Here is a 26632-nt window from a genome sequence, read left to right on the forward strand (position 1 = left end):
ATTAAATGTCTATTTTGAACAGATTAAATAGTTTCCTTGCTTTTTGTACAGTGACTATAGATACACAATACTTATATGGAATTCTTCCTTGAAGAATGTAGTATTAAACTGGTAGCCTGTGTGGCTAGGAGACAAGACATGAGCATTTTGCTTTTTCCTGGTATAGTGCTCTAGCAGGTGTATATGTCTTTAAGGTTTTCTTCCAATGGAGGAGCTGTTTTATGAGACTTCACATGCTTATTACTGCAGATTGCCATTTAATGCAGACAGGAAATTTAGTACTATGTTTTTGTGGCTGAAAACTATTTAATCTAGGCCAATAATTCAATTGGATAAACAAATAAATAATGTCAAGTAAATAACAATACCAAGATTGTTGCAATTTCTTTTTGCTAATGTTACCACTCAGCTCTAGTAGCGCTTGAATATTTCTTCATTTAGTTGTTCGTGTATGTTGGTACATTAGTAAAGGATTTTTTAAAAATTTCTTTGGTAGACTGTTTCCATTTCATTAAAAAGAGCTTTTCTTGTTCTATTTTGCTTGAGGTCTTCACGGGAATGTGTACAATACTGTAGGTGAGATCTAATCAGAATTTTGTCAGAACTGTATGTTGCTAGATTCTGAAGTTTCATTTCTATTTGGTGAGAAATTGCCCTCTGGCAGCCATTCCATGATGACGCCTCTGAAAAGAGCTCTATGAATTGCTTGACTTCTAGTCTGTAGCACAAAGATATTTAGTTTCTTCTCATGGTAATGATAATGCACAAGGGGATTTTATCCCACTTCTAAGTATCTGAGAGATTTACTTCATGCCTTGTGTATTGTCTATTAGCTCTCCTGCATCAGCAAATTTACTGAGAGCATTTGCAACTTTTGTGACATGGTAAGTAATAAAAATAGTGTATGAAATCAGCCAAAGTCTGGTTAAGGAGTTCCATTAGTGTTTCTTCAAGACCCAAGTCTACTGCTTCTTGCATATCCAGAAAATAAATTAACAATAAAGCAATCAGCAGTCTGTCTGACTTCTCTTTTCAGGTGGTATATACTTAAATTGTAGAATACTTTGCTGCTATACAATATGAAGAAATAGGAGTTTTTATCCAGTGAAGAGGAGAACACACAAAATTAATGAGAGGGCATTCTCTAAAGCCATAGAAAAGCATCTCTGTTCTTTAACATCTCCTTCTACCTAGACTTTAGTAAAGCCTTTGACACCATTACCCACAGCATTTTCCTGGAGAAACTGGTTTCTCCAGGAGTCTGTGGGTGTACTAATTGATGGGTTAAAAACTGGCTGGATGGCTGGGCCCAGAGAGTGGTGGTGAATGGAGTTACTGGTGACCAGTCACCAGTGGAGTTTGCCAGGGCTCAGTGATGGGCTCAGCCTGTTTTAATGGCTTCTGTCAAAAATCTGTATTTTTTAAATTCAAGACCTCTTTATCTTTAAGGCTTTAAAATTATTTATTTATTTCTGTCTAAGTGTGTTAATCTACTGTTATTATATGCCAGGGTTTCTATGATTACTCTTTTTATAGGGTCTGAAATAGTCTGTGTGTGTATAATCTTTTATTGAAGCAGGATTTGAGAAGGATTTATCTGCTTTCACCCTCAGGAATACTTGTGTATTACCATTAGCAGTGGTAATGTTGCAGGTGTTAGTGGACATATTTGGAGTTGAGAAGTGCCAGTATCAGTGAAAGAGTACTTTACTGGACTATGAAGTAGGTTCTGTGGACTAGGTTCTAATTACCAAGCATTTTTATGAAACAATGATTACAATACTGTAGTGTTATTAAATTACTGTTACAGCAATATATATTAGGGAAGTTGAGCTTGCAAGGAGATGAGTTGAAAAAAGTGAAGGAAACTGATGTTGGTCTTCAGAATCTGAGCTGTGTCTGTATGGTCTGGGAAGGAAATCTGAAATGTCAGGACTGCAACCTCAGAAAGATTTTCACTGAAGTTTATCTTTGCTATTTGTTATCCTTGCTATTCTTATTTTTTTCCTACTTCCTGTAAAAACTTTCTCTCCATAATCATGAAATGCCACTCTTATTTTCATGAGGGTATATGCCCACTTTCTTCCACATTGGTAGTCATCTACTATTATTTACAGACCTATATTTCTATTGCTTTGGGATTCTTTTGTCCATATTTTGTTTTTTGGATATTCAAGTGTCACATTCTCTTGCAAATTGCATTAGGAAAGCATATATTGTGGTTCTGAATTTTCTCTGTTTTTTCATACCGTGATTATTTTCTGAAAGCATGTTTCAAAATGCCTTTTCCTCTTTGCCCTCTCTCCCTCCATCTTAGAGTAAACAAATGCTACTTACAAGACTTAAATTCTGTCCTTATTCTAAGATAAAGTAATGGTTCTCGTTAACTAACATTAGGTGTCCTGGCTTGTTTTGGTTTTTGTCAACACCTTAATGCTCTCACCAGTTAACTTCCACAATGTTTCCTGTCTCCTGGGAGGGTTTCCTGTCTAATAATTTTTTCCCCATTTCCTCTCTCTCCAGTCTTCTGGCCTTTATTTCAGGCTCTGAGAAATGTTATGTCAGCATACCCCATCAAAAGTAAAAGTAGTAGTAGTTGAATACAACAAAAAATGGTGTTCTTCTATGAGGGAGTGACATTAAGTATTTGTCTTTGTGTGTTGGCACAAACCTACTCTATCTGTGAAGTAAAATAATGTCAGAAGGACCAATTTGCTATAGCACACTGTATCTTCATGTCAAAGAAGTACTGTCCAGAATCGCTGGGTACATTTACAAATGCATGAAATGCCATTCTGGAGAGTTTACTTAGTTTTGCTAATTTATTTTTACTTTGAAGACAAATATAATGTTGTAGAAGGTGTAACACATCACTAGCTGCCAGGTGCTTCCCATTATAAAATACTACTTTCAGTTACTTTGTTAAAGTCAAATAGTTCAGACAGAATTTTTCAATGCTGAATTCTGTATCATGCTGTTATTATTTTTTAAAAAGCCCCCTTTCTTTTAGACTAAGTAGCTGATCTACTTCAGAGCAATAAGCCTGGGAAAACGTCATGGTTTTGATCATGCTTCTCCTCTTCATGCTTGAAAGCTTTCCCCCACCCCCAGCCCCCTGCTGCTTCCTTTCTGTACTCTAGAAAAGAAGTCTAGTCTTTGCTAGAGTGTAGTTTTTTGATCACAGAAGCCTGTCTGACATGACCAGGGGATGTAAATGTTCCCCTCTGAGCTGCTGTTACAAGATTCTTTTTTGTCCCCTCCTCTCCTGAGGAAGCCGTGCTACTATGCTAGGCTAGGTAGGTGGAGAGATGCATACCTCCAATGAAAGGAGAAGGTTGAGGATAAACTGGGCTTAAGATACTGTGACACACCTAAATTGCATGTACAGTTTGCCTTTGTATAAGGAAAGAGTGTCATAGAGGGATGGAAAAATGACTGTAAATGAGATACCAATACTATAGTAAAATTGTGGCCAGAGGTGTGCATGTTAGAGCTGGGAAGAAGAGAAGTCTGACTGGAAGATTTGAGTGGAATACATATACTAATGTCCCTTTTCTTCAAAGTGCCGAATTAAAGGACTCACAGTATCCTGAATTTTCTTACACCTTGACCTATGAATGAAACCCTCTAGTAAAATGTGCCTCAGTCTTTCAGATCCCTCATCATGAGTGTCAGTTCTCTTGTTTCATTGTGTACCAGTGGTCTTACAGTGATCTACAACTATCAACGTAGTATTAAATGATGGAGTTGGTCTTTTCCTCTATTTTGGTTTGCAGTTTAAACTAGGAGATGCAACATAAACTTAGGTTATGTATTCTTAAAATGGTTTCTTAATTAATTTTGATGAACTTTTCAGTTGCATTCCCATAGCTGTTTTTTGTAAGACTGCCTTACTCAGTATATTTTGTGATGGTTTGTGCTTAGTAATTAATTAATTGTGTGATAGTATGCCACTATAATTATCGGGTGTGATAGCCCTGCCTTATAGATAGCATGACATTCAGGGCTTTTCTGAATGAAGAATTAATTCTCTATTGGCCTTATCTGTGATAAACGTCACTGTGGTGCTGGAAACTCTCATAAATGTTTAGTGAGTTTATTTTCATAATACATTTATGAGGTGAGGGGGTTTTATCTTCAGTTCACAGATACAAGACTGGAGGGTGGCAAATATAAATCAGTAAACACCTCATTTTTCTGTGTATTAAGGACTTTATGGATTTCCTTATTTCATATGAATAGGTTTATCACTGACAAATCAGAAAATAAGAAACACACAGCTGCAAGATAGGTACAATTTTGATGTCAGTTATATCCTATGATACCACCAAGCTGTGTGACAGAGGTAGGGGTCAGTGTGTTTTTGAAATTTATTGAATTGGCTACTGGATCTTACCCCTAACACCTTTTAGGGATATTTTAAGTCTCTTTTTCTTATTTATCTTCCAAAACAATAATTCAGAGCTCTCTTATGAAAAGATATTGCTTTAGTCTTAGCCAGCTCAACTTTTGGTGTTCATTCACATTGGTCTTAGTTGAAAGTCATAAGTCTGGACCACAGATACATGTCCCAGGAGCTCCATCTAAAATTCTAGGGGCAATTTTGGCTTGTTTATCCTAATTTGTGCCCCAGTATTTAAGAGTTAGAGTCCAGTAGAGAGGACAATAAAAGCTTGCAAAATTTTACTAATTAAGTGGCATAGGAAAACTGAAAAATACATAATGGAAACCAACATCTAAAACCAAATTCCTGACTGAAATTAAGCTACTGATAATGGCAATTTCTGAGATGGTTTATGCAAAACAAATCCACAGCTAGCTGAAATTAGCTAACAGAATTGTGAAGTGTAATAGTTGTTTGTTAACTGTTTTCAGCTGAAGTGCTGTTAAAATCAGCATGCATTAGAGGAGAAAATACCACCAAAAAGCTGACTGTATTTTGGGGAGGAGATTTCAGCTTTCTTTTTGAACAGTCTGGTGTAATAGAAGGTGCCTTGCCTGTGGCAGGGGGTGTAGAGTTAGATGACCTTTATGGTCCCTTCCAATCTAAACCATTCTAAGAATCTGTGATTGTATTTTCATTATTCTGTGTTCTCAGAATCTTTTTTAGAGAAGGATTTTGTAGTGCTTTTGTGATGGTTGCTGATCTCAAAGGTATCAGGTATAAGCAGGTAGCTATTTTTAAAGTATTTCAGAATCTGAGGAGTCTAATCAGGCTATGACAGTATATTCAATTATGGTTGAATAAAGTAACTGCAAATATTACTTTTAAATTATCTGAATTTTATAGTATTACTAAATCAACATTTTGCCCTGCTGGTATATGATTTTTTTTTCTCTATAGTCTAAATTATATTAATCTCCTTGTTTAAATTTCAGTCCTGTTTTATCTTATTTCTCAAAGATAATCAGATAATCTAAACTATTTTCATTAAAAATGTATCATGTTCTGATGAAATGTGCACTTGTTTTACCTTGTTGACTAGATCAATAATCACCTTCAATCATGCTGTGACACTCAAAGAGAATATTTTATTCCTTCCTTGTGAATGATCTTGGTCCCTTTCAGAAGAATAGATTAAAAAAAAAGGTGCAATTTGCTTGTGCTTCATTATAGCTTGTACTGTGAAAACTCACTGGTTACACTCCTTTATTGTAATTTTAATTAAGCAAAGCCATCAAGGAACTAGTGTAGATGCTTTTTAAAATTTTAATTTAAATCCTTGGAAAAACTAAGCATATTGGAAAAATCAAATATTTTCTATAGGTGAACTATGTAGCACACTCTATGTTATTTCCGTGGTGCATTTGGTTTCCATGCAGTGTAGTTTTTATGTAGTAAAAGGACACTAAAAATAAAGATACGAATATTTTCCTCTTTCTATCTCTGGTAGTTCCTTATGTCTTTCACTGGATAGTGACATTTTATTCCTTTTTTATAAAGGCAATGAAACTTCTGGTGTAATACACCATGAGGAAAGATACTCTTTAGCTAAAGCTCCAAATTGGTTTTCAGTCCCGAATTGTGTTGCAGCATAAACCAAAAGTCAATGATGTATTATTTTGTTTCACATATGTTGCAAGCCTCTTCACAGCTTGGAAATATGGGAAAATGAGTTTTTTTCCTCCTAAGTTTTTGTTATATTTAGAGGTGACAAATTTCTAGCTTACATATAGCTAAAATTATGCCTAAGTCAGCAGTTGAAACTGAGAAACAGATTATATTGTTATTGCATTGACTTTTACATAGTTTTGTGTTTTCAGGTTAGGGTTTTTAAGCAAAACAGAGTTTAGAGCAGCTTTGAAATGTGTGTACCGCTGGCTGTTCTTTGTATGCACACATGTACAAGTAGACTGTCTTACCTGTTTGGTTTCTTCTAAGCATTTCTTTCAAACTGGATCCTTTAGTAACCTTTCTGCATAATCACTGTGACACTATTCAAGGTCTGGCACGTTCAGAGCACGGTTTTCAGCTTTCTTGCTTGACTGTTGATGTCCTTCCATTGCATGTGCATCTGTTCCGATGCTAGGAAGACCATCTTTGCAGTTTCATTAGCTGAATAAGTATTAGTTTTAAATTCAGTGGGAACTAAGAATTGTTGTTACAGCAAATATATAAGACAGGCCCTGGCTCTGGCTCTAAACAAGAGCATCAGTAAATTCTTCTCTTGGAAATGATTTTACTATCTAAATGTGATTTTCAATTTGAAATTAAACTCTGAAGTTAATAATTTTTCCTTGGTTGACCTAGTTTTGTGTTTCATTACAAGTGTAATGCACCTGGAAATGCATCTTAGTTTCACTGTATTTCATGACCTCACTAGGGTGTTGTAAAAATAACGGCAGTGAATATTGTTAAATGCCTATATATTATAGTAATAGGAGCCATGTAAGTGCCTTAGATAGATAGATAGACAGATAGCATTAATACATTAGAGATTTCCTTGAGAACACTAACCAGATTAAGTGCCAATGTTCTTCTATGTAGCAGTGTTAATTGCCAATTTTTGGCAGTTGCACAGGTGCTAATTACTTTTTAATAGAACCAATGGAAGAAAATTTTCCACTAAGCTTTTATGGATAATTATTGCAATTTTTTTCCTTCCAGGAGCTTGAAACTTTGTTCTTACAGTATCCATCAGATCTGTCTTGCAGATAAGTGGTAGCATTGTAGCATATGCAAGATTGTGTTCTATAGCTTTATACCATCCTTGTTTGCCTTTTAAATTTAAATTATTAGAACCTTCTCCTGTCAGAATAGTTTCAAACTCTTCAAACAGAGAGTTTGTACAAATAACATACGAAGACATTGCATAGTTTTGTTTAAATGCATAGTGTATTTACACAGTGCATTACATAACAGCCACATCTGTAGGGTCTTTCCACTGTAACCAGAGCTTCTGAAGTGAAGCTTCACAACATGAAGATTATATATAGAGGAGTGCTAGGATTTGATGTGCTAAATTTGCCAGTTTCTGTTTCTTTTCTATGGTTCATTCTCTCCTTATATATTGATGCTGTGTTCAAAATAGAAGAAATCATTGCATGAATGGTCTGAGAAATACAAGATACATGCAAGATGCAAAGCATTAAACTCAGTCAAAAGGTGAATGTGTGATTGCAGTTGGACTGAAACACTACTGGTGTTAGCTTATGTCACCCTTCTGTCAAGAGTTTGTCACAGTTCATTGGGATTTTGGTGTAGTACTCATGTTTCATAATTTTCTTAAAACAATATGTCATGCCTCTTCTGTGGTAAAGAGGCTAAACATTTCTGGTTTTGGCTGCAAAATCCCAGTGTAGCTTCAGTATTCCTCATGGGTAAAGTATCAGTGTTGGGCCCAGTCCTGTTTATTGATTATTTGGATGAGGGAATTGAGCCCACCATCAGCAGATTTGCACATGACACCAAACTGGGGGAAAGTATTGATCTATTGGAGAGTAGGAGGGCTCTGCAGAGGGACCTGGACAGGCTGGATCAATGGGCCGAGTCCAACAACATGACCAAGTGCCGGCTTCAGTGCTGCAGGCTGGGTACAGAGCAGCTGGACAGTGGCCAGGGAGAAAGGGACCTGTGGGCACTGATTACCAGCTGACTGGACATGAGCTGGCAGTGTGCCCAGGTGGCAACAAGGTCAATGGCATCCTGGCCTGTATCAGCAATAGCGTGACCAGCAGGACCAGGGAAGTGGCTCCTTCCTTGTACTCAGTGCTGATGAGGCCATACCTCGAGTGCTGTATCCAGTTTTGGGCCTCCCAATTCAGGAAACACGTTGAGATGCTTGTCCAGAGAAGAGCAGTGGAGCTGGGGAAGTGTATGGAGCACAAGTCCAATAAGGAGCAGCTGAGGGAGATTATGTCTGAGTCCAAACCATGACCTAACACCCCTTTGTCAACTAGGCCACTGAGTGCCACATCCAGGTTCTTCTTAAACACCTCCCAGGGACAGTGACTTCACCACCTCCCTGGGCAGTCCAATCAGGCACCCTTTTAATGAAGAAATTCTTCCTAATGTCCAATGTAAATCTCTACTGAGGCAGCTTTGTGTCCTTGTCCTGTAGCTGGTTGCCTGGGAGAAGAGACCTACCCCCACCTGGTTGCAGCCTCTTTTCAGGTAGTTGTAGAGAGTGATAAGCTCTCCCCCAGTCTCCTTTGGTCCAGGCTAAAAACCCCTCAGAGACCTTTTCCAGCCTAGTTGATTCTCTGATCAGGTCTTCAACCTTAGGAGGTTTCTTGAAGAGTGGTACTTTTAAACAGATTTAAATAAATACAAATTTAAAAGGATATTGAGGTTTGTATTGGTCAGAACACCATTAAGATAAAAGGTGTATCTAAAAGTAAGAGTGTTTTGGTGGTTTGTGTGCACATAGAGACAAGGTGTACCAATTCATCCACTCAGTGATGATTGAAGCACTGTTCACACAGTCCTCCACAGTGTATTTGGCTCCAAAATACACGTCTGACAAATCTGATTGTTTGAAAGATTACCAGAATTTGGACTTTTCTTTCTTTCTTTTTATTCGCACCATAATAATTTTCCAACTAGAAAGATGAGGAGAGACAGTGTTTATATGTGAAATATTAATCATAAGGATTTTGTTCTTAATGTTGTTATATGCAATGATTCCAACCTATAAATCTTAAATTATAAATTACATTATGATAGGAAATCATGATCACAGAGTAAGAAACCTGTTTTTATTTTTAATTTTGATGTTAGCAAGGGTGAAGCAATGTTTGCTTAGAGACCTATTAAGAAGCTCTATTAGTGTTCGTGTGTATATCAGGATAATGTGTTTATAATGTATGTAATGTAGTATATACTCATTCTCTTTTCTAGAGCTAGTTGATGTGCATTAATTGTTCCCCACTGCTTGTTTATCCCTTTCTACATGCTTATAATTACAAAAAAAACTCATCAAAACAAACAAAAAAATCACTTGTTTCTCTTTCATAATCACCTTCCCATTCCAAATCATCTTTTTTCACTGTCCTAACAATTTAGTGATTAAATAGTATCACAAGCCTTGCTTACAGTACTTTATGTGGCATTCATTTGCACATTTCAGGCATTTTCAAACTGCAGCTGCCTATGATTTTGATCAAGATGAAAAATATTGTTGTTTGCTTAAAACTTAATAAAATAAAACTGGAAATTACAAAATTTGTTTTGTTTTCTGAACTCCTTGTCAGAATGACAGCACTGTAATCAGTTAGTATTGAAGAATTTTTTAGTCTTTTAGGTTAGTTATTTAGACAGATGGAGTCAAATAAATAGATAGGAAGGAGAACAGCATGGAGAGAAATGGCGTCTAGGGAAAGGAGATCTATTCCAATGGTTGGAATAGATGGATGGTAGCTGAAATATCTGTGAAGTTACCGTGAGCTTTGTGTGTAACTCAGTTGACTGCTTCCGTCATTGCCTAGTGGTAGAAACAGTTACAGCTAGTTCAAAGACATAGTCTGAATAACCAGGGCAGGACTGTTGGGAAGATGTATAAATCTAAAAAGTTCAATTTACCAAGATCAGCCAGACATAGACATGGAGCAGGAAGGCATAAACACCTATCAAAACAGACAGATACAAAAAATCCATGTAAAATGGGGGATTAAGAATGATGCTTCTTATAAAGCACTCTACATTTTGTAGCAGCTTATTCCAAAACTCTCATTAATATCTGGAGGTTGGGCTAAATGGCTAGCACAGACACCAATAATGGTATCATCCTCAGCAGCTGTCTTCTGATAACTTTTAATTCTTTACTAGAATATTGCAGAATATTGGTACATGTAGAAGTTTATTTCTCAGAACAAAATCCTGACTGTGTGATCAGTGCTCACAGTTGGATGTAGTCCAAGGCACTCCTTTCAGTTCCAGGCACTCAAATCATGGACCCTCATTAGAGCCATCCTTCTGCACATTATCAGATCTGCTGACATCACTATTCTGGCACTTTTCCTGCAGTCTGTGTGTGGAATAGGGGTACATGAGGAAATTTGCTGTTATTTTTTGTGTAACATTTTAGATGTTTATTTGCCATTAATATACAACAGATTTTGTGATGTGTTTTTGGAAGTAGGATTCCTTTCTACTTTCAGAAACTTAGGGCATGCACAAAGGCCTTAATTCTGTATCAAGGCCATTACTGTTTCAGATATGATTTTGTCATTAATTTGAAGTTGAATTCAAAGGCAGTTTGTTTTTAGTTCCAATGAAGATATGAACCAGCTTATAGTTCTTAGAAGGAAGGATTTCTTGCAATAGTTAAATGCTGGAGTTTGTCACACATGAAATTTCAAGCCTGTAGGTAACATCAAAGTAAGGACAGGGGGTATGTTTCAATAACTGACATAGGTTTTTAAATCTGTGACTAATTTATTAGAACCCACTAGCATTGGGAAGTCTAAACTGCTGATGCCAAGTCTGAAGAAACCCTAACAGTAGTGCTAGAATTGATTGTGTTTCTGCTAATAGGTACTACATTCTCATTTTCTTTATCATTGTAAATTTATTAGGTATAAATCTGCTGCATATTTTTAAAATTATAATTTCAATAATTTTGGGAGAAGAGAATTAAAAATGTAAAATCATTTTGTAGTCAGAAGTCTTCTTTGATGGTTCAAAATCTGTGTTTCTCTGGTTTTGATGGTAACTACAAATTCTGTGACAAAGCAGCCACTTATGGACTGTTCTTTAAAAGACCCTTAATTAGATTTAGTCTTCCTAATTTTATCTCATTAAGTGCTAAATAGTTTGTCTCTACTGACTGTTTAACAGCCTGGATGATTTAGATTGTATACTTAGTCTTTTTTGGCCCTTGCCTGAGATAAGAGAATTACAATGGCTGTAGAGATTTCTTATTTTTTTAAATGACAGTTTGATTTTAAGGCAGTACTGAAATAATTTCTTGCCTTGTGAAATATTTTCCTTTTAAAAACGCAATAATTTATTATATAAAAGTTGAATTGCTATGAATATTATAAAAATAGATTCTGGGGATTTCTTCTTTTATTCTTACATTGCTCTGGTGACAGTAAGTCTACTTGATGACGAAGAAAACAGTCTTTGGGGGTTGACCTTGGGAGGCTATTAGCTGCTCTGTCGCTCTCCCTCTTCACCAGGACAGGAGAGACAATAAGCTGGAAAAGCTTGTAGATCAAGATGGAAAGAGGAAGTCACTCAGCAATTAACATCGCAGACAAGATCAAAATAATTGGGGAAAATAATTTAATTTATTTCCAGTTAAAAATGTAGAGTAGGGTTGTCAGAAACAAAGGCAAAACCTAAAACACCTCTCCCATACCTCTCCCTTTCCAAACTCAGCTTCACTCCCAGCTATTCTCTATCCTCCCCCCAAGTGGTGTGGGGGCATGGCAATGGGGTTGTAGTCAGTTCCTAACTTGTGGTCCCTTCTCCTATCTCCTCATGCACTTCTCCTGCTCCTGCTTGGGTCCTAATCATGGGATGCAGACCTTCAGAAACAGACTGCTTCAGCAAGGGTCCCCCATGGGTCATAGGTCCTGCAAGAAAACCTACTCCTGTGTGGGCTCCAGGCTGCAGCTCTTGCTGAGACCCTTCTCTGGCATGGCGTTGGTGTGGGTGGAAGCTTCTTCCAGGGCTTATTCACCTGGGGTCCTCGAAATGCTGCAGATGCATCTCTGCTCCACTATGGACTTCCATGGGCTGCAGGTTCCAGCTGCCTCACCATGGTCTTCGTCACGGGCTCTACGGAATTCTCAGATCCAGCACATAGAACACCTCCTTTCAGCAGAGCCTGTAGTGATAGGACAAGGGGTAATGGTTTTAAACTAAAGAAGGTCAATTTTGATTAGGTGTAAGGAAGGAGTTTTTCACATGAGGATGGTTAAACAATGGGATAAGTTTTTCAGATGGTAGATGCCTCATCTCTGTAAACATTCATGGTTAGGTATGACGAGTCTCTGAGCAATCTGTCCTAGTTGGAAATCTGTGTGATTATTGCAGGGGAATTGGACTAGCTGACCTTTAAAGGTGTCTTTTGACAATTGGTGATTCTATGATCCTGGCTGCTGAGCTCATCTGTGCACTGTGGTGGGCCCGTTGGAGCTGGCTGGAACAGATGTGCTGGCATAGTCTCTGCTCTCAGAGGCCACCCTACAGCTCACCTGCCAGTGTCTGGGAAGCTGGCACAGCACAGAGGCTAAATTGAGTGTACAGCTGAATAGGGGGCACCTCTGATGGACAGGACACCCCCATACTGAAGGCAAGATGTGGTGCAAGTTCTTGTCCGAATTAGGAGATACAAAACTCTTTTAGACAGTTTCATATTTAGAATTAGGAGATACGAAACTGCGAGTTCCACTGGTGACTTAGGAATATGTAAAGGTTGTGATTGTTTAATTTAAGTGTTCCCTCTTTATGTGGAAAAAAAAATTGGAATCATGTCTTGTAAATGGCATGCATTATTTCAGTTGCATTATTACACTGCTTTGCATTATTAGAGTTTATATTGTTGATCTAATTCAAAACAATATGGAGGCTCTAAGATCTTTGCTTTTGCTGACTAATGGAAAGTCTGCTAGATCAGTAGCTGAATAATGCAAATTTGAAGTATTCTCAGCCTGCTGCGTTGATACATTTCATTTTGGTTTGGTTCAAGATTTTTTTTTCCCTATCTTCTTCAGTGGTGTTAGTGTTATAACACCCTTGGTAATTTTTTCATAAATATTTTCTTCTTGATATTTAATACCATTATAGTTTTGTTTTTTGATTAAAATGTTAACAAAACTTTGAATTTTAATTCACAGTGAATTAGACATCTTTAGTGTTTACAGTTTCATCTTCAGGAGGACATTTGGGTTGAGGTTGCTGTAGGTGAGAAGCAGGTTTAGACAAATGCTTTATTGCAGCTTCAGAGGGACATTCCAGGTTTCCTTCAGGAAGGAGCTTGTACTTTGAAATGTGACATTCAGCATTGAACTGATGGCATTATGCCAGGAGCTAAGAGACTTTCTTAGGGTATGAAGCTCATTCTGACTTGCCTGAAATGTTATCTATTCTCCAGAGACAGAAGATTGTTGTTATTAGTATAAAACTACTATTTTAATAGGTCTGATAATAATAAGCTGTTAATAATAAGCTTGAACAACATCAGATTCAGTCCTTATAAGAAAAACATGGACATCTTACAGGAAAGAGAAGTTAATATTAAATCATTTGTGTCACATTTCTTTCCAAAAAAAAGTGATTTTTAAATTATTTTGTGACTGAAATTAAATTTGATTGATAATTAACTGATTTTAGAGTCCCCTAACATCAGCATGGTCAGGCAGAAGTATCTGGAGCAGTAGAGGTGAGGAGAACTTACAGCTAGAAGCTAAGTCAAAAGTCAAAAGTGTGTAAATTTCAGAAATAGACAAGAAGTGGCAGTTATAAACCTTTATGCGTGACTCCATGAGTCCCTCACTTGAGAAGTATATATAAAGTATTTTCTGTTGAACAAGTACACTATTTTTTTATTCATTGAATGTGTTTATCTTGTGATCAAGTACATGCTACAGTATGTCATTCAGAGAAGCAGATCTGAAGTACTGAGTTATTCCAGACACTGGATGGGATGAGGACAGGCAAATGAAATGATCTGAGCCTTTTAAAATTCTGAGATGGGAAATACTTTGGTTCAGGAGGAAAAGGAGAAGTGAAAACAGCAGCCTAATTTTGCTTCAGGGGCAACCAGAGCTTCTTCAGTTTTGTATGTGTATTTACCTTGATGCTTGGAACAAAATACTGAGGCTTGTGGATGGAATAAACCCACACAGCTGGGTGATGAAGGGAAAGGATGCTTCAAACAAATAGTTTGGGGTGTAAAATGATTTATATTACCTGGTTATCTATCAGGACCATATTCACCAGATGCTGTAGAAGAATGTCCTTGCTGATTTGCATTGTGACAATAAGGCAAAAATCAATGGATGAATATTAACTGGAAGCGCAGGAAAACAGAATTAATCAATATAATTAGTTCAGTTGTGGCTTTTTGAGTATTTTGTTGGAGTAGATAGAAGGAAGATAATGTTTTCCTGCAGATATATCTAGCCTACCTCTGTGGGATGTCATTGGAGAAAGGTCATAAATTTTCATTTGAAAATTTAACACTGTGGAATAATCACAGATACGCTACTACTGCTGTTCCTGCTGCAAGGCTGAGAGAAAGCTCACAGTGGAGGATGGGGAAGGGAAAACAAAGCATGTAAGGCTTGAAAATGTGATCCACTAGAGAGGAAATGCGTTCAAAAAGACTTTTTAAATCAGCCATCTTACCTGCAATGTTGAAGGTAATTGAGGTAAGTTTATCTTCTTCAAGGCCTGGGAAAAGGATGTTGCAATAAGCTCTACACTTGCTGCAAGATTTCTACAGTCAGACCATAACAAGATTTTTTGGCCTGTGATCTTTATGAAAACTTTTCAGCAGGGTATATGAACAAGAGTGTCCAGTGTAGTACACAGATGTTACAGAAAAACATAACAGCGCTGCCTTTTCTCCATCAGTAATCACTCTGTCTTGAGGAGTGGAAGCCTGTATTTTACACTGACTGCAGAACCTGTCTCTAAGAGCAAGTGATTGCAGCACAGCAAGAACTGAAGCTAGAATGCGATTGATGGCTTACCTGCTCCCACTTAATTAATAAGCCAGAAATTGCAGAGGACAGAAGACATCACTGACTTTTTTTCCCCACTGTTTACCCACCACAAAACTATAAACTGCAGAACTTTTCTCTCTCAAACCTGGCCCAACTCTGTTTTTGCAAATAATACAGTCCCCAAACACTCCAGCTCCTTTACTGTGTTTTTTGCGCTCTCAGATTCCTCAAGCTTAAAAGCAATAACATATTTTGTGATTTCTGTTGTCTGGTTTTCTTAAAATCTCCTACCCTCAGTCTCAATGTCAAGTGTCATTCCTGGCACCACTTTCATGGTGGGTGAATGCCAAGGATTTCAAGACCTCTAGTAACCAGTGCAGTAGTACCTTTGCAGCAAAGATCTAAGGAATTTGAAGAGATGTAAGTGCATCTATTCAAATGCACTGTTTAAACCCCCTCTTGTTCAAGCCATTGGTGTGAATTTTGAAGGCTTTTTGAATTTTAATGGTTGGTTTGGTGGGTTTTATTTCAACTCCTTATTCCAAGGTAAAGATATCCTGTGTGTTCAGGCAAGTAGCACATTTTTGCACTAATCTTACCAGTTCCTCTTCTGGTGTAGTGCCACACCTCAGGTCTTTTGGTCACAGATCTCAGAAGCACCCCTGCATTGCCAGTAAATAATTCCAACAGACTGTGAAGAGTTCCCCTGAAGGAAGAGAGACGGAATAACTTATGTCAGGATCATTTTAAGAGTTTTAAAGCTATGGTCTTTGGAGGAAGTTGTCAGATGGGGCAAGAAAACATCCAGCTGTTATCATCACAGTTCTGCATCATTTAAGGTTTCTGCAGGTGAAATTCATGAGCCCCCTGGATTGTATTTGTAAGTGACTTATGTGTCAGGTTGTATGCAATATGTGTTTCTGGAAGATTATTTTACAGATCCTAATTTTCTAAAACTCTTACAACGTACCATTAGTATCTTGCCTATATGAAGGCTGTTGTTTTTCTGATCTTTGTGCTCCAACTTTACAAATATCTTGTATGTTAATTGTACATTTGATTTTTTTCCCATTTCTCAGGTAGTGAAAGAGATATATTAAAGTACTGTGCATTTTCTAGGTTTATTTGTGTGTATGCAAGATCTTTTTCTTGAATCTATTGCTTTTGCATTATGCAGATCAGTTCTGAGACATCTCGTCTTTATCCAAAGGCTTTAAAAAAACAAAATAAAACCAAAAAGACAGACTGAAATTTTGTTATTGAACAAGCATCAGAAATAAATTATGCTTAGCTCCAGTGATTAACCAGAATGTATGTAGAGCTTAAACTGGCCATTATGCTTTTTTTTTCTAAACCATGCAGGCATGATTTCTCCTGTGAAACTCCTTTTAAATTAGTTATTGCTCTAAGTATGTCTTTGAGGGGGAAAGTGTTTTTCAGCATTTCAATGTGTTTGCTGCATGACTGATGCAGCCTGATATGACTTATCACAACATGACTTGTCATCAGAAAAAAGCTGAGAAAACAAAAGTGAGTTCCTGGAAGCTAATGCTAAGAAAAGAAGTTCTAAGGGCAGAGCAAGAAAAATGCATGCTTTTAAAAATGGCTCCTCTTTTCTTCCCCTTGTTCTCTTTCACATAAAGAAAAAAAATGGCTAGCTAATAGAAACTTGTCAAATAGTAAACTTTTAGATCAGTTATTGGATTTAGAGGCTATTATCTAGTTATCAGACAAAGAGAAAAAAAGATATTGCTTTCATTCTTTTTTTAAGAGGCGGGGGAGAAGGGGACAGGCATTAAACTGTTAATAAAGGAAGAAAGCTGATAATGAGCGAAATAACTGTGGAGGTTGTTTTGTTGCATTTTTAGCAACCCCTTTCAATAGTTGGAAGGTTGAAAACATTTATTTTTAGTAACCTAATGTCTCAAGATTGTTTTTTAGCATGCAATTTTTATTATGTTTTTTATAATTAATTTTATAAGTTTCTATTTTTACAGCTGCTGTTTTTCAGCTAAAGAACTTCATGGAAGTCAAAAATAAAATACAATTTAGAATAGTCTTTATGGTTAAATAGAAACATTTAGTGAATTTCTACATATTTAACAATGTGAACACATGGAAGAGCATAATCATTTTACTGAAGTTGTACTGCTAAGCTCTTGTATGGCAAGATTAGAAGACAGTGATTAAAGCATTGTTAATTGGTGTCTATAATTAATTTAATTCTGTATTTAATTTGGGTAGAATGAGTTTATCTGAATGGTAGTTACACCAAAAACAAATTTGAAGCATTTTTGAAGTTATTTCCAGACCTCCAAATATTTAATGGGGGAAAAATTAGTGCAGCTACAACCTATCACACCTGTTTTTATGTTTCAAAACATAGTCTGTGCCCATGTGGCATGTATTTAATATAATTTTTGCTGGCTTTCTGCTATTTATGTCACACAAATAAGGTAGGATTCTAGTGCAATGGACCACTAATAGGAAGTTGATATGTAGCACCATAACTTCAGAATGAGTGCTACATTATTTTAGCCAGCTACTTTCAGTTCAGGATGGGAGAGAGAGCATGAGTGGAGACAGTAGTCCAAATCTACCAGAAAACTGCTGGTAGATGCAACGTGAAGTCAGTAACCAACATATATATGTTAGGCATATTTTGTGCATTATGCAGTTGAATGCATAAAGTTTCTTTTCCTTCAAACAGACAGTGGGCACAGAGTACAAACTGGCAGCAGGGCAGGGAAGGTGGGGATTGGTCCAGCTGACTTATATTCACTCATGTTTTAATTTTTGTTGTCATTGGATCCTGAAAAATGTGAATATGAAATTTTCATGGTTCTGTTTTTTTTTATTTGGTGGTTTTATCAAGATTCAAGCACATGAATCTTCATTCATGTGTTTGAACTTTATTAGAATCACTCCAACAGAGAGACTAATTTTATTATGTATCACTCACCAGCATTTTCTAATTATATATTTTACTATAAAGTTTGTAATAATATAATATTTCCTAGTTGCTCTTCAAATACGGAGGAAGAACAGCAAGAAACTTAAGACATAGTTTAGCAAAATAGCCTGTATAAGAAATATTTTTTCAGTTCCATTTCCTTTCCGTGCTGGAATTTGTGTTATTTTCTAGTTAAGGGAGTTAAAAGAAATTGTCTTAATACTGTTTGATAATCCTTTCTGAATTAATTCAAAGTGACCTAATATACTAAAGAGCATGTGAATCACTGAGAAAAAATTAAAAGTTGCCTCTTTCAATGGATATTCTCCTTGTTCTCTGAGTATATCTTTTCTTAGTGAAACTTACCACCTGCCTACTAACTTTTAAGGCGTTCTAGTGTATCACTTGTTAATGATTGCCTTGAAACTTTCACTAGATTCAGAGTTACTAAGGATAAAACCCAAATAGTACAGATGGGTCCTTTTACTTATGTAGTGCAAGTGCAGTATGTCAGCTCTAGAAATCTTATTGAACCATATAAATAAAATAAAATTATTTTGGGCTAATGTTTAGTCAGTGTTCTGTGAATAACATGGAAAAGGTACCTAACTCAAAATTAGGAATAAATTGTTATTGAATTTGCATTGGGGAAATGAAATTATGTTCTGATATAATGTGAGTTAATTTGTTCATTGAGACTCCCAGCATTTGTATTTCCAGCACTGTAGTAGAAATTCGTTGGGTTTTTTTGCAGCTGGGAGGTTTTTGCTTTTGGCTGTATTGCTGTTTTGTAGTTGGCAGCTCAGAAAGCTCAGGCAGTTATTTCCCCCCTTATGAACATGTTCCTTCGTGAGCTCTCTGTGACTTCTCAGCATGACTGTAGCCAGCTTAATTTGGTTCTGTGAAATAAGCATCACCACCATGTGAAGCCAATGACTCTTGCAGACAAATATCACTAAGAACTCTAATAAAAAACAATAAACCTATGAAAAAGTCTCACCTAGAAATATTGGTTGTTTCCAAGTATTTTAAAGTGTGATTGTTCTTTCTCATATTTTGTCTCTGTGCAGAACATGTATGTAGGAAATGCTTTTTTTCCTCCCTGAGGGTTTCATCTAGCTTAAGGCAGGGATAAAAAAGAGAGGGGATATGGAAGAACATGAATGAAATACAAACACAGCTTTGAAAGCAACTTACGTGATTTTACTTGTCCAAGTGTTTTAACAGAGGTAAGCCTCCCTTTCCTTTCTAGTTTATATATCTTACCGTATGAGTGGTATCTTGTTTCTTCAATTACCCTTCCTCATGTTTTCCTTGAAATGGATAGAAAATGTTTGTTCAGAAAATACATTTCAGCTTGCTGGAGTGGTTTGACAATTTTTATGTTGTAATAAGTAGTGTTTGAAAGCTCAGTTTAGGAACCATCTGCAAGTATATAATTTATTTTCAGATGTACATAAATACTCATAAAAACTACCTGGTTTATTCATTTAAACAGCCATCTTAGGCTCATCTTACTTATTTCATCACTGCATATCAGTTGGGCAATTTGGAAAATGTAAGATCTCTTGGAAGTGCTTAAGCAATTTATTGAGTGTAACTTTTTTTTTTTAAATGTGACTGACAGTCCTGAGTAGCTGTGATTCTATGATCTTTTTTTTATGTGGCTGATGAATCCCACCTCTGGTATGCTGAAGTGATTTAGTCCAGTCAGTTGCATGTTCCTGCTGGTGATCATCAAGTACCCTTTTCCTTTTAAAATGTCATTAGTTTTTTTCTGCACTAAATTTCACTTAAATGCATATAAAAGGGAAGTCTGAAAAATCCTCTAGTTCTCTAGTACTCAAAAAAAGTCTAAATTATTGTGATAATTAAAAACATCTATCTTGAGGCAGAGATCCCTATGCAAAAATCTTTAGCCCTCCAGAGCAAGATTTCCAAACTTGCATCATAAAAGGTGAATAATCAGGCCTAAAGAAACAGTGTTATTTGAGAAGAGGAGGAAAAGGAATCTGATTGGAATACTTGGTGTAAGCCATAAAGGCAAAATTGCTGTCTTCCACAGAACACTGAATATGAATCCTGGCTGTTTTAATGCCCTCCTGGTGGGGCTTGCTGAGGCAGGCAGCTGTACAATGTGCTTCTTTTTCATCCCATATATGTTGCCTGAGCTTAATTGAGGAACTGATGAACATCAGCACGACCTGATGTTCATGGAAACAGTGACAGGTTTCTTCCAGGATTTCACTTGTTCCATGCATAGGGTTGACCACTATGAGAAATGATGATGCTGGGTGAGGATGGTGTGCCTCAGGTGTCCTCTGTCTCTTACCTACCTGGCTTGGCAGTGCTCTTCCACAGCCCTAGTGCAGTTTGTTCATCTGCAAAGGATGTGATGACATACCAAATCTACAGGGGGTTGCATAGGGGGCTTTCTGTGTGGAATTTCTGACTTGCAAGTCAACAAGCAGGCAGACCTTGCACAACATACTTCCAGGCAGGTTTTTGATCTCCTGATTTGCATCCATTATTCTCAATGTAACTGGAAGCGTTGAAGTTTTGCATCCTCTTAGGATAAGAAGTTTTGGCAAAAATGTTCCATATGTTACAAAATGTGCACAAAGATAGGTTCTGCTTAAATTTCCATATGCTCCCTGGGCAAGCCAGAGCACTTTTGAGAGAGTTGCTCTCAGAACCAAAGCTGTGTTCTTCACAAAGCTTATGGAATTTCCAGTTTTCTGCTCAGCAATGAATAGTGTTCTGTGTTACTGTTCATGGAGTGCTGTTTTAAGTGGTGTGGTTTGTTGGGTTTTTTTTCAGGTTCTTTCAGTATTTGAAGTAGAATGACATCATCTGGAATCTTTGTAATTCCTGATTTCTTAATACATACATTTAAGAGAATGTGTGAGCTGGAGAGTGGTGAAAGAAAATTTGTTTAGACATATATTCATCATTCAGAAATATGATTAGAGGCAGGTTAGCAGATAGAAACTGAAGGGTTCTGTCTGTGCAACCAATGAGTGTTTTACTATTTTGTCTCTTCACAGAGTACTGCAGATGTTCAGTGCTTGATTTAAAAAGTTAGGGAAGGAAAGGATAAGAGCCATAACTAAAAAGGATTTATTTTCTGAAAACAGTTTTTATTTTTTTATTCCTTCCATTGATCCTGTATAAGGGATGCTGACTACCTTCAATGTAATATTAAATAAAATGGATGAATCTTTCAGATGTTCAGTGTTTCTCAGAGTTGCTATATGTGATTTCCTTTCCTCTCTTTTAATCTCATATGATTTTAATCTTTTATTATATTAGTGGTTGTTTCTGAGATACAACTGTTAATAGTAATTTTGAAGAATTATTAGAATTATTTTTTTCTTAGGTTAATAAGCATCTTAGGAGTGTTCTGGCCTCTTTGACCAAAGATGCATAGGTAAAAAAAAGGTATTTTTGTGCCTGAATACCTGGAGACTAGCTTTGTTCTAGGGTATTTTTTATTTAAGGTTTTGGAAATATGACATGACTTCCAGTAAGTTGCCTTTACATCATCATAATTTTTCATCTTACTTAATAGAATCTGTTTTTTTCTTAAAAATGAAAAAGGTAAACTTGCTTTTCTCACTTCAGAGAATCTGCTTTACCTTAATTAAACTTCAAATGGCATGAAACTAGGGAAATAACCATTAATTTGTTCCTTTCACTACTGTCTTTGTTGGCCATGAAAAATAAAAATATTTATTTGCCTTAAACTTGTTAGTTTCCAGGGCTTCAGCTGTGCGGTGAATATGTAAGCAGTTCTAGTATGGGTCAATATTATCTAAATTTCACAGATATTTAGAATACAGAAGTTTCTTCATCATTCTTTGCTCCTTATTTTAAAATTGTATTCTAAAATACTATTTCATTAAAAATGCTCCACAATTTCAATTTGATATCTTGTAAATGAAATAAATGGGGTGAAATTTGGTACATCCTAATTATTTGTCAGGGAGGAGTAGGGATTTCAAACTTGGTGAATAAATAAATAAACTTAATAAATTAAAATTTGTAAAAATTTCAGCACTTGGTAATTAGCATTTTGGTAGAGAAGAAATCTTCTGCAGATTAGTGGACTGTCAGCATATATGTTAATTCAAGTTTAAAGCCATGATGATGGCCCTGCTTCAACAGGGCACTTGGAACAGATGAGCCACTGTGATTCCTTCCAACCTTACCAATCCTATGATTTGCAAAATAATTTCAATTATGTTCACGGTTTGTTTGACACTCATAATGAAGAGAAAGTCTTACTGATCGATTCCAGTACTCACTACTCTTCTTCCTCTGTAGGTGTATTTGTGAATTAATTTCATTACTATTTGTTACGTTTTATGTCTTGGCATATTTTATTCTTTGGAAAAGATCTGTAAACAAAAACAGTGTTTGTGTGAAAGGATGAATATCAAGCCTTTTTGGTGAAGTATACAGTCTCATTTGTTTTTCATAGGGCAAGACATTGGGAAGCTTGGCAAACAAGCATAACTTAATTTGCTTTCAAAGAAGTGAATGCCTCTTGAAGTGAAAAGACCCACTCTGCTGCAGATCTAAAATTAGATTACATATTTTATACTTAAAGCTGGCAAAACAGAATTGCTTCATGGTAAGTGCCATTTCGTTGATATTAAAATTATTTTAAAAATCCTTCTTATGTGGCGTTTTTGGTTAAATTTAAGTTGAGATTAAATACTTTAGACCTTATAGTCCTGTTCTCTGATGGATCTCTGTATTATTTTTTTATCTCAAAATAAAAATAAAGGGAAGTGAAGAAGTTACTGGAAAACTGATCCTTGTCAAACCCTGTGAAAAATTTTTACTTATACTTTTATATATTTTTTATACTTAACATTTATACTAGACATACTTACATAACTGTCATACTTACATTTCTATTTTCACCTTGGCTTTATTTCAGGTTGTCTCAGGTGACACTAGAGACTCGGGAAGGCTTAGTCTGTTAAAACATGCTACCTGTGAGTTGGGTGACACAGGAATGAGGTCCAGCCAAGACCAGGCCAAGGCAGGGGCAGTTATAGGATGCTGCACTACTTAGCAGTTTGGTTGCTTCTGATCCTAATGGGAGCTTTCCAGAGAAGATGTGGCAGGTCTATTGAGTTGACACTGCAGCTTTAAGCAAAATACTGTGGTGTTCGGTGCAAGATAATCATATCTTGCATTGTCTGTACTACCGTACAGCACAGTTTACTGATACTGAAAGCAGTCCTCCTTCTAATCTTGATGGGAGTTGAAAAAACAATGCATCAGATGGGTGTGCCCCTTAATTCAGGCAAGTCTTTTCAGGTATGATGCTTGTCCCAGTCTGCTTTTCATGGTGAAAGAAAATTAGATACAAACATGCCATGAAGGCAATTCCACACCTACTTAATACTGTCTTTCTAGAGATCTCTTCCACAAAAATTTTTTTCTTATTGATTTAGCTTCCTGAAAATTAGTTTGTTGTTTCATAACAATTCACATTTTGAGCATTATTCCACTTAGCAATGGCAGAAGAGAAAGAAATTGAAAATGTACAGGTATAGTATTTTACAGCTTTATTGCTGTTTGTCTTCAGCAAATGCTGGTTTTGCTAGTGGCTTTCTTGTTTTATAGTCCATTTTCCCTTAACCCTCACATCACTTGTCAAACACAGATTTAAACTAAGACAGCTTGTTTTCCTCAAGATGGTTCTCTTTAAACCTTTTTTGATATGCTGAGGCAGATATCTGAATGGATTTCCCGTGCCACAGCTTGAGCATGAGACTGATTTAGTGACAGAAAGTGAGTCATGTCAGTCTTGCCTGAAATATATAGTAAGCATCTAGATGACCTGCTTTACCCAATGGTTCTATTGTGATTTACCAAAACAATTCTTAAAATAGATAATATGTAATTTTAACTCTCCTCTAAATGATACCTTTGCCAATTTAGAGAACATTAATATATCCCCTCCCAGTTTATTGATCAGCAAATCAGGTGTCACATCTTGGAGAGACTTCATTAATTTAATGGCTTCCATTATATATATATATATATAAAGTAGGACTTCAGGGTGGAAAAAAGAAGTTCTTGCCCAGTTGAAATATGTGGGATAGCAACAGTTCCTAAATACTATCATTAATCACTTCTCCGTTTTTAATCTAAATACAGCAAAGTGTGGATTACACTTATTACTTAAAAATAATCATAAACCTGTGAATAGTAATCATGAAGCCTCGGTGAACAGACTATAATGTATATGGAATATATAGTTAATGCAATTACTCCGTATTAGTATAATTACTTCATATATGTAGACATGGTATTGATTTATAAATGAATTAGTACAGTTCTGCAAGACTTTATCTCAGAGATGCTATATGAAAAACACCCCAGTTAGACAGATGCTTGGCTTGTGTTTATCATTGACACATTTTAGGTTTGTACAAAATCATCTACATAACATTGATTCTGGTCAAATCACTATATCATGTCACTTGACTATAGGTGCACACTATGTGTGTGAGGCACTAAGGCCTATCTGCCATAGTTGTGCTTCCACAGCTTGTTAATTTTCTTGATTTGTCAGAAAGGAGCTCATGTAAATAATATATTATTATTTATAAGGCATAAAAGTAAGTTGACTGTGCATTTAAGAAGTACCTAAAGCCCACCAGAAAACAGACTACGTTTTTGCATCTTATGGGTTGGATACAAGAATGTGAGGTTCAAAATACTAACACAAAATAAATAGAAAAAAAAGGTAATTCTCTCTAGTGTGAGAATGCATTGCATGGCTTTTAAGTTTATCTTCTCAAGAGTTGAATTAATAATGGAATTTCTGTCATGCAAGTTCATTCAAACATCTCAGAGAGAGGATGAAGTGCTTGCTCTATCACTTGCTTTGCTCTTTAAAAAACAAAGAAACAAGACTAACCATCCAGCCAAGCAAACAGTTAGCAAGAAAGACAGAATTTTCAAAATATTTGTTTTAGTTTAAGTGAAAGGAAGGATGTCACTGTCAGCTTGGCTGGGCTTTACCTGGGTACAAAAAACACTGTATTTGAAACTCAAATGTTTTGAGAATTAAGTGTATACCAGTACTAAATCCCTTACTTTTTCAGCTCCTCAGAGTGTAATATAAACCTTTTTTATATTTGAAAACAGAGAATTGTGACCTTTAGAAAAACCTGAGTTCAAGAAGTACAAAAAATTATATTAAAAATGTAAGGCTTGTTACAAATACAGGAAGAAAGGCATCCACTTTGGAAGCTGATGTTTACATAAAACTTCAAAATGTTACACTGGTATTTCTATGATAATTAATTAACATCATGCCAGGGGTAATCATAATTCAAATGACTTGTGTGTTTCCTTTCTAACTGCTGTATTTTGTCCTTTTTAATACTTGATGACTTTCATCTAGCCAACAGCCCTTCTGAAGATATTTTTGGTGCAGTACTTGATGAAAATAGATCACTGTTTTTTGTAGAATCCCCTTTAGATTTGTATGGGTTGTTTTCCTTTTCCACACCTCTACAAAGACTTTTCTATAAATTGTCTCCAGAGCAAGTCAGTAGCCTTGTAAGACTTTTTTAAAGCCTATTATGGCATACTAGATGTGTTCTCAAGTGCTTGTAAGTAAAGCTGATTTGAGGAGACCAATAGCATAGAATCAGGTCTTTCATGACATTAGCACAATGTTGCATTGCAAAATGGAGTCCTGTACACAGCTTTCTGAAGCAGTGGAAACACTAGGTAATTATAAACCTCACTTGTGTACTGTAGAAAAACCTTCAACCTAGACAAACTCTTTGTGTAATCATAAAAAGCATCTGACATTTAATTTATTTTCTTTTAATGTTAAATAAATTTTCTTTTAATTTAAAACAATTGGATCATAATTTTAGAGGTGGCATGCTGTTTTTTTTAAAATGGAATGGTCCTTTGATGTCACCAAAAGGTAAAACCAAAAAGGTCTGGGCATTACATTATCTGGAGGAAATCCATTGTTTATGAGGGAAGTAAGTAACTGGCATTGTTTGTTCCTCCTATTGCTTATGGCATTAGAAGATTTAAGGGCAGCTTGTTCCTTTTGCCAGAACTGAAATAGAAACCACCAACACACGACTACTTCAACTGGGGAAGGAGGTTGGGGATGTCTGGTGAAACGAGCTGCTCACAGCGGAGTCAGCCAGAGGGTTAGACCAGTCTGCCTGAGGCTTCATCCTGAGGATCCACATTCTCTGGCACAGTCCCTGTGCCAACACTTGCATGTCCTCCTGGGTAAGGGTTTTCTTACAGTCAGTCCTAGCTTGTCATGTTCTAATTCTTGCAGTTGTCTATTTGGCCTGTAGTGTTAATGAAAAGTATAGTCAGGCAACAATAATGAAAATAGAGTATTTATATCACCAGAACTCAGCTATTATTAATAATGGACCTAATAAATTTAAGATAGTCAGCAAGAGTGTCTTTTTCTGTCTTGACATCCACTTACATGCATACATCATCCTCTGATACTCATTAAATAATTGCAGTACTTAGAGGGTT

General features: G+C 36.2%; 1 protein-coding gene across 36 annotated transcripts in view; it reads left to right on the forward strand.

The window, feature by feature from the left end:
* PRR16 (proline rich 16) overlaps positions 1-26632 on the forward strand; it is a 155315-nt gene that overhangs the window by 11361 nt on the left and 117322 nt on the right. Inside the window, exon 2 of one of the 36 annotated variants that reach the window (XR_014951345.1) lies at positions 22557-22709. The exons of the other annotated variants lie outside the window; for them this stretch is intronic. The gene's annotated coding sequence lies outside the window, so the exon portion shown is untranslated. The remainder of the gene's footprint in view (positions 1-22556; positions 22710-26632) is intronic. 36 annotated transcript variants of the gene reach the window in all.

This window comes from Lonchura striata, chromosome Z, assembly GCF_050655825.1.
Source record: "Lonchura striata isolate lonStrDom1 chromosome Z, ASM5065582v1, whole genome shotgun sequence".
Taxonomy (NCBI): domain Eukaryota; kingdom Metazoa; phylum Chordata; class Aves; order Passeriformes; family Estrildidae; genus Lonchura; species Lonchura striata.